General features: G+C 38.8%; 1 protein-coding gene across 2 annotated transcripts in view; it reads right to left on the bottom strand.

The window, feature by feature from the left end:
* Window positions 1-13,729, bottom strand: part of LOC124046243 (CAP-Gly domain-containing linker protein 4-like) — a 109,870-nt gene that overhangs the window by 40,474 nt on the left and 55,667 nt on the right. The window lies entirely within an intron of this gene.

Genomic DNA, 13,729 nt, shown 5'->3' with positions numbered 1-13,729 from the left:
AGAACACAGTAAGGACGGCCCATTATCTGAATTCTGTGCCTGCTCATTTCAAAAGTGCTGAACAAGTAGTTATATCGATTTCTCGCGCATTAATATTTTAATCGAAATTACTGCTTGCCTCATACACTCATCGTTCACTCATCGTTCCCTTATGCCAAAGTTTGTACATTCCAATTGTTATATTGCTTATTTAGGGCTCACTCATTAGTACAGTATCTTATTAATCATTTTAGACAATGTTGGAATGATTTCATTGGTTTGCTTCCTGTATATTTAGCTCATGTGCTTTTCTTCACGAGGAGAAACTAATTAACGTTGTTGGGTCTTTAAACCATGTTTGCCAGTGACAGTCTCTTCTCAATCAAATAGTTCTCAACAACATCACCAATGCACTATCATGGTACAAACATACCAAGACAGTGGTGAAGAGGGCACAACAACACCTTTTCCCCCTCAGGAGACAGAAAAGATTTGGCATGGGTCCTCAGATCCTCAAAAGGTTCTACAGCTGCACCAGAGAGCATCCTGACTGGTTGCATCACCGCCTGGTATGGCAACTGCTCGGCATCTGACCGGAAGGCGCTACAGAGGGTAGTGCGAACGGCCCAGTACATCACTGGGGCCAAGCTTCATACCATCCAGAACCTATATAATAGTGGTGTCAAAGGAAAGTCCATAAAATTGTCAGAGACTCAAGTCACCCAAGTTAGAGTGTTTTCTCTGCCACCGCACGACAAGCAGTACCAGAGCGCCAAGTCTAGGACCAAAAGGCTCCTCAAGAGCTTCTACCCCCAATCCATAAGGCTGCTAAAAAATTCATAAAAATCGCCAGACAATTTACATTGACCTCCCCCTCCCTCATTTTGTACACTGCTGCTACTCGCTGTTGGGTTGTTATCTATGCATAGTCACTTTGCCCACACCTACATGTACAGATGACCTCAACTAGCCTGTACCCCCGCACACTGACTCGGTACCGGTGCCTCCTGTATATAGCCTCATTATTGTGTTACTTTTTATTATTACATTTTAGTCTACATGGTAAATATTTTATTCTTGAACTGCACTGTTGGTTAAGGGCTTGTAAGTAAGCATTTCACAGTAAAGTATACACTTGTTGTATTCGGCGCATGTGACAGTTGGATTTTGATTTGACTTAATAGACCCATGTAATTCCAGTTGATATTGCAAGGATTGTTTTGTTTGTGCGTCGGTATATTGCATAAAAAAGTGGATGCTCGTGATTGTATTTTCCTTTCTTTTAAGACCAAATAGGCATTATGAAATAATACATGTTGTGCAGTGGATTTAATGGCAAAAAAATATTTGAAAGATATTGGTTGAGTTTGCCCCACCAAGATTAACATGTCAAAATTGCCATTGTTAATGACAGCCTCCGATACTGGGTAAGCCTACAAGGTTGGGAGGGATGTACAGTTGAGGTCGGAAGTTTACATACACCTTATCCAAAAACAGTTTTTCACAATTCCTGACATTTAATCAGAGTAGATATTCCCAGTCTTAGGTCAGTTAAGATCACAACTTTATTTAAAAAATGTGAAATGTCAGAATGATAGTAGAGAGAATGATTTATTTCAGCTTTTGTTTCTTTCATCACATTCCCAGTGGTTCAGAAGTTTACATACACTCCATTAGTATTTGGTAGCATTGCCTTTAAATTGTTTTACTTGGGTCAAACATTTCAGGTAGCCTTCCACAAGCTTCTCACAATAAGTTGGGTGAATTTTGGCCCATTCCTCCTGACAGAGCTGGTGTAACTGTGTCAGGTTGTAGGACTCCTTGCTCGCACACACTTTTTCAGTTCTGCCCAGTTCTATAGGATTGAGGTCAGGGCTTTGTGATGGCCACTCCAACTCCTGGACTTAGTTGTCCTTAAGCCTCTTTTCCACAACCTTGGAAGTATGCTTGGGGTCATTGTCCATTTGGAAGACCCATTTGCGACCAAGCTTTAACTTCCTGACTGATGTCTTGAGATGTTAATTTTCATTCCTCATGATGGCACCTGTTTTGTGAAGTGCACCAGTCCCTCCAGCAGCAAAGTACCCCCACAACATGATGCTGCCACCCCCCGTGCTTCACGGTTGGGGTGGTGTTCTTCGGCTTGCAAGCCTCCCCCTTTTTCCTCCACAACATAACGATGGCCATTATGGCCAAACCGTTCTATTTTTGTTTCATCAGACCAGAGAACAAAAAAGTACGATCCTCAAAAAGTACGATCTTTGTCCCCATGTGCAGTTATAAACCGTAGTCTGACAATTTCTATGGTGGTTTTGGAGCAGTAGCTTCTTCCTTGCTGAGCGGCCTTTCAGGTTACATCGATTTAGTACTAGTTTTACAGTGGATATAGATATGTTTGTACCGGGTTCCTCCAGCATCTTCACAAGGTGTAACGACTGTCTTTGGGTGAAAGAGAGGAGGACCAAAATGCAGCGTGATGATAATCCATATTTTAATGGGATACTTTAAACAACGAACAAAACAATAAACCGACGAAATCAACGAAGACGAAACAGTCCCGTAACGTGAACACTAACACATAGGAACACTGGTAACAGGAACAATCACCCACAAAATACCAAAATAATATGGCTGCCTAAATATGGTCCCCAATCAGAGGCAATGATAGACAGCTGCCTCTAATTGAGAACCAATCTAGGCAACCATAGACTTACAAAAACACCTAGATAGGTGACACCCCCATAAACATACAAAACCACTTTTTCAAATGGTTGTCATGTTAAAGTCTTACTCTAAAATGGATTAAATGTTTTTTTTTCCTCATCAATCTACACATAATACCCCATAATGACATAGCAAAAACATTTTTTTTATGCAGTACTTTGATGAAGCAACTTTGGCATCGATTACAGCTTTGAGTCTTTTGGGGTATGACGCTACAAGCTCGGCACACCTGTATTTGGTGAGTTTCTCCCAATAGCACAGCTATTTTCAGGTCTCTAAAAAAATCGATCACGTTCAAGTCTGAGCTCTGGCTGGGCCACTCAAGGACATTCAGAGACTTGTCCCGAAGCCACTCCTGTGTTGTTTTGCTGTGTGCTTAGGGTCATTGTCCTGTTGGAAGGTGAACCTTCGCCCCAGTCTGAGGTCCTGAACGCTCTGGAACAGGTTTTCATCAAGGATCTCGCTGTACTTTCCTCCATTCATCTTTCCCTCGATCCTGACTGGTCTCCCAGTCCCTGCCACTGAAAAACATCCTGACAGCATGATGCTGGCACCACCATGCTTCACCATAGGGATGGTGCCAGTTTTCCTCTAGACATGAAACTGAGCATTCAGGCCAAAGAGTTCAATCTTGGTTTCATCAGACCAGAGAATCTTGTTCTTCATGGTCTAAGAATCCTTTAGGTGTATTTTGGCCAACTCCAAGCGGACTGTCATGCCCCTTTTACTGAGGAGTGGCTTCCGTCTGGCCACTCTACCATAAAGGCCTCATTTGTTGAGCGCTGTGGAGAAGGTTGTCCTTCTGGAAGGTTCTCCCATCTCCACACAAGAACTGTATCAGAGTGACCATCCGGTTCTTGGTTACTTTCCTTGCCAAGGCCCTTCTCCCCCGATTGCTCAGTTTGGCTGGGGGGACAGCTCTAGGAAGTCTTGGTGGTTCCAAACTTCTTCCATTTAAGAATGATTGAGGCCAGTGTGTTCTTGGGGACCTTCAATGCTAGACACATTATTTGGTACCCTTTCCCAGATCTGTGCCTTGACGCAAACCTGTCTCGGAGCTCTACGGCAATTCCTTCAACCTCATGGCCTGGTTTTTGCTCGGACATGCACTGATAACTGTGGGATTTATATAGACAGGCTTGTGTCTTTCCAAATCATGTACAATCAATTGAATTTAGCACAGGTGTAGTGCAAGTTTAAGAAACATCTCAAGGATAATCAATGGAAACAGGATGCACCTGAGCTCAATTTCGAGTCATAAAGCAAAGTGTCTGAATACTTATGTAAATAAGGTATCTGTTTAATTAAAACTTCTTTGGGACTGGGGGGCAGTATTGAGTACCTTGGGATAAAAAGGTGCCCAGAGTAAACTGCCTGCTACTCAGGCCTAAAAGCTAGAATATGCAAATAATTAGTAGATTTGGAAAGAAAGCACTTTGAAGTTTCTAAAACTGTTTGAATGATGTCTGTGAGTATAACAGAACTCATATGTCAGGCAAAAACCTGAGAAAAAATCCAACCAAGAAGTGGGAAATCTGAGGTTTGTAGTTTGCCTATCGAATATACAGTGTCTATGGGGTCATATTGCACTTCCTAAGGCTTCCACTAGATGTCAACAGTCTTTAGAACTTTGTTTGAGGCTTCTGTACTATGAAGGGGGAGAGAAAGAGAGCTGTTTCAATCAGGTGTTTGCCATGAGCTAATCACGCGCTCTCCCCTGAGAGCGACCTGCGTTCCATTGCATTTCTAAAGACAAAGGAATTCTCCGGTTGGAACATTATTGAAGATTTATGTTAAAAACATCCTGAAGATTGATTACATCATTTGACATGTTTCTACGAACTGTAACGGGACTTTTTGACTTGTCGCCTGGACCTAGTGTTCGTGCAACATGAATTTGGATTACTGGGCTAAACGTGCAAACAAGAAGGAGGTATTTGGACATAAATGGACTTTTTCGAACAAAAACAAACATTTATTGTGGAATTGGGATTCCTGGGAGTGCATTCTGATGAATATCATCAAAGGTAAGTGAATATTTACAATGCTATTTCTGACTTCTGTTGACTCCACAACATGGTGTGTATCTGTATGGCTTATTTTTGTGTCTGAGCGCCGTAATCAGATTATTGCATGGTGTGCTTTTTCCATAAAGTTTTCTTAAATCTGACACAGCAGTTGCATTAAGGAGAAGTGGATCTAAAATTCCATTCATAACACTTGTATCTTTTAGCAATGTTTATTATGAGTATTTCTGTAAATTGATGTGTCTCTCTGTTTTAGAATTACTGAACATAACGTGCCAATGTAAACTCAGATTTTTGGATATCAATATCTACTTTATCGAACAAAACATACATTTATTGTGTAACAAGAAGTCCTATAGTGTCATCTGATGAAGATCATCTCTATTTCTGCTTTTTGTGTCTCCTCTCTTTGGCTGGAAAAATGGCTGTGTTTTCCTGTGACTACGTGCTGACCAAACATAATCGTTTGGTGTGCTTTCATCGTAAAGCCTTTCTGAAATCGGACAATGTGGCTGGATTTACAACAAGTTCATCTTTAAAATGGCGTAAAATACTTGTTTGTTTGAGGAATTTTAATCATGGGATTTCTGGAATTTTAATCATGGGATTTCTGTTGTTTTGAATATGGCGCCCTGCAATTTAACTGGCTGTTGGCGAGGTGGGACGCTACCGTCCCACATATCCCAGAGAGGTTAAAAAATGTTATACATTTGCTAACATTTGTAAAAATCTGTTTTCACTTTGTCATTATGGGGTATTGCATTTAGATTGATGAGGAAAAATAATAAGGCTGAATAATATTTTAGATTAAGGCTGTAAACATAAAAAGTCAAGGGGCCTGATTACTTTCAGAATGCACATTGTAGGGTCAAAAAAAGTCTGAAATTATATTTTATACTAATACAATTGCTCAGCGATATAGATTTTTTTTTAAACAAGTAATACTTATTATCCTCAAAAAGGTAGGTGTTAAAATTGTTGTTAACGATTCTTATAAAATAAAGTAGTCACAAGTTTAGTACTTGGTCCCATATTCCTAGCACGGATTGACTTATTCAAATTTGAGATAACTTTGTTGGAATTTGGTTGTGTTTCAGATTAACTTGTGCCCAATATAAATGTATGGTAAATAAGGTACTGTTATTTTGGGGTCACTTTTATTATAAATAAGAATATGTTTCTAAACACTCTTACATTAATGTGGATTTTACCATGACTACAGATAATCCTGAGTGAATCATAAATAATGAGTGAGAAAGTTATAGGGCCAAAGATCAAACGCCCAAGACATACTAACCTCTATCCATTAGCAATAACAGGAAGTTTGCATAAAGTTTGTTAGAATCTTATTCAAAATTATTCACAGCTGTAATGGCTTCCACCAAGTTGCTTCCACCAAGTATTAACTCTAAGACATCAAGAAAAAAAAGTATTTATTAGGAAAATGTTCTAGATAATATCTTTGACTTTTAAAATTTAGAAGGTAATCCTTTTTAGACTTAATTATAAATCAGCAACATGTGAAGACTGCAAGGGGTGTGTAGACTTTCAGTAGGCACTGCATATTACGTATCATGTATACATTGCATAATCCATATTGCTAATGGGGAGGTCAAGTGATGCTGCTGCCACTATTACTCAATGCTAATGGAAATGTTCAATGCAACCGCAATCATTATGTAAAGAACATGTGTTAAGAGCATGATATACTTCAATATACTATCAACAACTTGACATAAACTTGCAAACATGAAAATCCCTTGAAAACCAGCTCTGTTTGTTTCTGACTTGGTGAACATGTTTAAAAAACAAATTGTTAACCCTGATTAAGGCAGCTTGTAGGAAATGCCTTGGCATTGGCAACAGAAGTACAAACAAGTGAGAAAACAAATATACAGTACTATGATGCTTAATATTATGTATGACGATACTCCATACAGTAGAGAATTTAACCCTGGGATTGCTCATGGGTGTAATCCCAAAATAGTCCCAAAAACCAGACCGTAGGCATTAGTGTCAAAGGTCTGATTTCAATTACATTCTATTGGCAACGACGACAAAACAAACAAAAATAATGTCTAAGATGGGTCTTCTTCAGGCAGTCATCTCTCCCAACAAATCATAGGTGTGGGAAGGCGGGCCTTAAAATGCAAGCGGGCGTTGTGGTCATGAAAAATCATCACTGCGGAAACATCTATTTCGTGCCCTTTTCTGTTGTTTTATCTCGAGCTCCATACCCACTGCCTAACCATCCATCAGTTGTTTTACCTCAAGTTCCATATCCACTTCCATCTTCTCACTCGTTCTTCAACGTCCTCCTCCTCAGCCCCTGCATTAATCGCCCTTGTTTGTCTCCACCATGAAATATTTTAGAACGCCATTTACCCATTGTGTTTCTGGAGTGATATTTGGCTGTGTACAAGCTAGCAAGCGTGAAATGAAGTAGCTAGCCAGAATGATGTTTGTTTTGAGAAAAGTCAGCTAACCTAGCTACTATCTAGTTAAATTTATCTCAGGATTATGAAGGCAGCAAATTGTTTACAAAATTAGCATATTATTGACCTAAAAGGTTAGCTGTGTTAGCCCAGTCTTTGGCTTATCCAGGGTCAATGATACATAGAGCAACCATGTACTGTCTATCTATGGGAACAGCAGCAACCTTTTTGAAAGCAACATTGCTAAAAATGAATTAAGTAAATTATAATGAACATCAGACCATGTTACATGTAAATCCTAATTGTCATCTCCTTATTTTAACTTTGTACCTAAATTACAATGGTTGGATATGCTGTGAGAATTTTTTTCTCCCAGTGCTGCTGACAACTATTTTGGTCTGCTCATACAGAAGTAATAAAGGCCCAGTGCACTACTTTTGTGAACATTTGTTATACTTACACATTTTTTATAATCTTTTTTAAAATTCTGATTTATCAGGGGGTGCTGTAGCACCCTCAGCACTCCTACTTCCACATGACTCTCGCATAGAACACAGAACAAGCCGACTAGGTAAATAGGTAAACTATTGTACTATGGGGATGTCTGATTTAGTTTTAATAACAACATTACATGACAAGAATAGTAGCACTGGAAAGTTACATCCTGAGTGAAAAAGTAGAGGCATTGAATTATTTTGCCAGCAGCTAGAGTAAGGCTACACACCGCTGTTTAAGTTGAGCACCACAATGGAGCGGATTACAGACTATTTCATTCCCTTCATCTGAACATCATAGTGTCAGCAATAATCATGCTTGTCAGTTCAGTGCATACTGCGTAACCAAGAAATAAAGTATTTGAGAATACTTTGGGAATATATTTCGTTGAACCCCTATCCCCCAGGATATTTTTATTATGGCTCTAAATCCATATAGCTGAAATTAATCGCAGTGATGGAGAACATTAACCCGTTTTCTGAATTGCCTTGTAAAAGCCTAACACTAAGATCGTATTTTATAATTTAGCTAGTCATGTCAGCAACATAACAAGCTTTGAAATGATGCCCACCTGACCCAGATTGCGATTTATAATGGAAAAATGTTGGATTGCGTAAACAACAACAGTAATTGTATGATGGTGGGGATGCAGGGCTGTGTTCCAAACAAAACAAGTCTGCTTGCTGTAGTTCCTCAACAGCAGAGCTAAAAAAGAAAAAAAAGCACCTTATTCTTTGAGTCATAAAATTGCATTGAAATTACTAGGAACTGTGTAATGCTAGTAATTATTTTTTTCTTATTTTGCACATACCCCAAATTTTGAAAGAATATTCTTATGTTACTGAATGTATCCAGAGTATTTTTCTAGATTAGTTATCAACAAATATGAAAAGTTAAGTAAATGTAAAATGCACATAAAATCAACAGCGTCCTCACCTTTAGTATAATAAATACACACATATCATACCCCAAGAGGTAAGCATTTTTGTGGGTGGGGGGGGGTAATATTTGTGCATCTAACTTTTTTACTCATCATTATTTAAAAATTATTCAGGATTATCTGTGATCATGGTCGTATTAACATGTATGTATAAGTGTTTATAAACACATTATATTCTTATTTACAATAAAAGTTTCCTCCAATGACAAAATTCATTATTGACCATTAATTTATATTTCGGCATAAAATAATCTAAAACAACCAAAGCTAACAGCAAATGCATCCAACAACTTTGTAGAGTCACAAGCTTGATGTTAACAGTGCTAGGAATATGGGACGAAAACTAAACTTTTAACTACTTTAATACACAGCAGTGAATTTGTCACAATACTTGTGGTCCAATTAAATGGAGTGACTATGTATAACAAGTGCTTTAGTTTCTAAACAGTTCACCGAATATGGATGAAAATACCTTCAAATTATATCTGTCAGTCTGCACTATAACGTCATTGTCATTGTATCATTTCAAATCCAAAGTGTGGGGGTACAGAGCTAAAACCAAAAATGTGTAACTGTCCCAATACTATTGGAGATCACTGTATTGCAATTATGCGATAACCACACCCAAGCCCAATGTCTTTCCTTTAGGTGGCAGTTTGCACAAAATAAAAATGACTTTAAAGGATTTTACCTTTGGCCCCATAGATTTGTGTATGTAGGTAAGCGTTTGCCAGTAGAATTTCAGAACACTTTTTAGATTGCGAATAGATTGTATAATGGTCTGCATCAATTCCAATCCCCCACATATTTCTTTGTAAATACACACTACTGGTGAAAAGTTTAAGAACACCTACTCATTCAAAGGTTTTTCTCTATTTTTACTATTTTCATACATAGTAGTAGAATAATAGTGAATACATCAAAACTATGAAATCATGTATTAACCAAAAAAACTGTTATACAAATCAAAATACATTTTATATGAGATTCTTCAAAGTAGCTACCCTTTGCCTTGATGACAGCTTTGCACACTCTCGGCATTGTTAAATTGCTTGTTCAATGAACCATAAACAATTAATGAATATGCACCTGTGGAACGGTCATTAAGACACTAACAGCTTACAGACTGTAGGCAATTAAGGTCACAGTTATGAAAATGTAGGACACTAAAAGAGTCCTTTCTACTGACTCTGAAAAACACTGCTCATCTGCGTGAACATGCCTTAGGCATGCTGCGAGGAGGCATAAGGACTGCAGATGTAGCCAGGGCAATAAATTGCAATGTCCATACAGTGAGACGCCTAAGACAGCGAGGACAGCTAATCATCCTCGCAGTGGCAGACCACATCTAACAACATCTGCACGGGATTGGTACATCCAAACATCACACCTGCGGGACAGGTACAGGATGGCAACAACTGCCCGAGTAACACCAGGAATGCACAATCCATCCATCAGTGCTCAGACAGTCCGTAATAGGCTGAGAGAGACTGGACTGAGGGATTGTAGGCCTGTTTTAAGGCAGGTCCTCACCAGACATCACCGGCAACAATGTCGCCTATGGGCACAAACCCACCGTCGCTGGACCAGACAGGACTGGCAAAAAAGTGCTCTTCACTGACAAGTCGCGGTTTTGTCTCACCAGGGGTGATGGTTGGATTTGTGTTTATTGTCGAAGGAATGAGCGTCGATTTGGAGGTGGAGGTCGATTTGGAGGCGCAGGACGAATTGGAGGTGGAGGTCTTGTCATGGTTTTGTCATTTGATTTGATTTGTCATGGTCTGGGGCGGTGTGTCACAGCATCATCGGACTGAGGTTGTTGTCATTGCAGGCAATCTCAACGCTGTGCGTTACAGGGAAGACAACCTCCTCCCTCATGTGGTACCCATCCTGTAGGCTCATCCTGACATGACCCTCCAGCATGACAATGCCACCAGCTATACTGCACATTCTGTGCGTGATTTCCTGCAAGACAAAATGTCAGTGTTATTCCATGGCCAGTAAAGTGCCCAGATCTCAATCCCATTGAGGACGTCTGGGACCTGTTGGATCGGAAGGTGAAGGCTAGGGCCATTCTCCCCAGAAATGTCCGGGAAATTGCAGGTGCCTTGTTGGAAGACTGGGGTAACATCTCACAGCAAGAACTGGCAAATCTGGTGCAGTCCATGATGAGGAGATGCACTGCAGTACTTAATGCAGCTGGTGCCCACACCAGACACTGACTAACTTTGATTTTGACCACCCCTTTGTTCACGTTATTACATTTCTGTTAGTTAAGTGTCTGTGGAACTTGTTCAGTTTGTCTCAGTTGTTGAATCTTGTCATGTTCATACAAATATGTACACGTTAAATTTGCTGAAAATAAACTCAGTTGCCTGTGAGCGGACGTTTCTTTTTTTCTTGAGTTTATATGGCAAAGTTGTGATTTTTTTGGTCCTTGAATTAAACTGGTATACTTTTTTCATTCATCGCTATTTTATTTAACCAATTTTGGTCTAATGCAGGGCCGGCAGAGAAGTTCCTTACTTTTCCCTCTTCCACTTGCCTCTTCCATATTTGCAGTAATGCTGCAATTAGTTGGTTGTAATTTTGAGTAGAGCAGACATTTCCATATATTTTAGTTAGCTGCATGTGTGACATAACTTGACAAGTCCTATTTATGATATCCTTTACAAAGATTATACCTTTTTTTGAGTTGAAGCACAATATTTGTTGCATTATTTGTTCTGTGTTTTCTGGTGGATTAAACAGAAATTTCAACCAACTTTATATGGCTTGTTTTTAAAATAGCAATATTTTGGAGATTATTTCATGTTCAAATAATGAAAGTAAGAGGTTATAAACTGAATAAAGGGAAAAAGGCCTTTCTTGAACATGGGGTGAGACATTCTTGTTAATTTCTAGAGAACCAGTTCGGATTAAGTATAACTTTTGTATGACTGAGGTATTCAGCTCTTCAAATTCATATTCTAAAAATAGGCCCCTTTACATTTTGTCTGCCTTGACATTCCAAATAAAATGTTATATTTTTAGCTCATATAATTAATAAAACAGGTATAAGCAAGACCATACGCAAATAGGTAAACTGCGACATGACTAAAGAGTTAATCGGGGTGATTTTTCCATAGGCAGACAGGTTTTTCCCTTTCCAAGGAAGCAAGATCGTATCTATCTTTGCTACCTTTCTATTAAGATAATTACTCTCTTTCGGGATATGTATACAGAGTATGTCCACATCACCAATAGAACATTTTATTGATAAACTACACGATAATGTAAAAGTTGTGATCCAAAACAATATATAGTACAATTTATCATAATTCGGTTGTAATCCAGAGAGGTTAGAAATACTAGATAATCTATGAGGGATCCAAAATATGGATTTAAAAGACAACATCAGCCTACAATTACATTTATTTTTATGCCCTGGATATCTAACCCTTTGATATTATTGTTGGATCGGTTGGATTTAAACAACTAACATTTCGATGGCAATAATAAATAGATATGCCGATAGTGGACAACCTTGTTTTACTCCAACACCTTGAGAAGTAGCCATTATTTACTATACATAACTTTAACCCATTTTATAAGAGATTCTCAAAACTTTAAATATTCCAGGCATTTATATATAAACTCCAGTAGAACTTTATCAAAAGCCTTTTCAAAGTGAGCTATGAATACCAGGCCTGGTTTTCCATGTTTTTCATTAGTGTTCTATTGTTTCCAGTACTTACATAATCTCCAAAATATCGTCCATGTAAAAAACATGTCTGATTAGGATGAATAATATCTGACAACACCTTTTTAATTCTACGTGTTACGCATTTTACATCACAACACAGAAGTGTAAAATGTCTCAATTTTTTTTTATGGAGTAGATCTTTATGTTTACAACTTGGACCCTGTTTCAGTAAAAACGAGTGGTTAAAACATGCTAATAACAGTCCTCTGAGTATATCAAAAAAAGGATTGGTACAGTTCCTTGCAAAACTATTCACCCCCATGGCGGTTTTCCTATTTTGCTGCATTACAACCTGTAATTTAAATATATTTTTATTTGGATTTCATATAATGGACATACACAAAAGATTCCAAATTTGTGAAGTGAGATGAAATTTAAAAAAAAAACTTGTTTCAAAACATTATAGAAAAAAAAATGAAAAGTGGTGCGTGCATATGTATTCACCCCCTTTGCTATGAAGCCCCTGAATAAGATCTGGTGCAACCAATTACCTTCAGAAGACATATAATTAGTTAAATAAAGTCCACCTGTGTGCAATCTAAGTGTCACATGATCTGTCATATGATCTCAGTAGATATACACACCTGTTCTGAAGGGCCCCAGAGTCGTCAACACCACTAAGCAAGGGGCACCACCAAGCAAGCAGTATGATGAAGACCAAGGAGCTCTCCAAACAGGTCAGGGACAAAGTTGTGGAGAAGTACAGATCAGGGTTTGGTTATAAAAAAATATCATAAACTTTGAACATCCCACGGACACCATTATATCCATTATTAAAAAATGGAAAGAATATGGCACACAAACAAACCTGCCAAGATAGGGCCGCCCACCAAAAATTATAGAACAGGCAAGGCAAGGAGGGTATTAATCCGAGGCAACAAAGAGACCAAAGATAACCCTGAATGAGCTGCAAAGATCCACAGCTGAGATTGGAGTATCTGTCCATAGGACCACTTTAAGCCGTACACTCCACAGAGCAGGGTTTTACAGAAGAGTGTCAAGAAAATAATAAGAAAACATGTTTGATGTTCGCCAAAAGGCATGTGGGAGACTCCCCAAAAATATGGAAGAAGGTACTCTGGTCAGATGAGACTAAAACTGAGCTTTTTGGCAAACCCAGCATCATGCTGTGGGGATGTTTTGCATTGGCAGGGACTGGGAAACTGGTCAGAATTGAAGGAAGGAGCTAAATACAGGGAAATTCTTGAGGGAAACCTGTTTCAGTCTTTCAGAGATTTGAGACGGAGGCGGAGGTTCACCTTCCAGCAGGACAATGATACTAAGCATACTGCTAAAGCAACACTCGAGTGGTTTAAGGGAAAACATTTAAATGTCTTGGAATGGCCTAGTCAAAGCTCAGACCTCAATCCAATTGAGAATCAGT

Source organism: Oncorhynchus gorbuscha, linkage group LG10, assembly GCF_021184085.1.
Source record: "Oncorhynchus gorbuscha isolate QuinsamMale2020 ecotype Even-year linkage group LG10, OgorEven_v1.0, whole genome shotgun sequence".
Lineage (NCBI taxonomy): Eukaryota > Metazoa > Chordata > Actinopteri > Salmoniformes > Salmonidae > Oncorhynchus > Oncorhynchus gorbuscha.
This window is presented reverse-complemented; position numbering and strand designations above follow the sequence as displayed.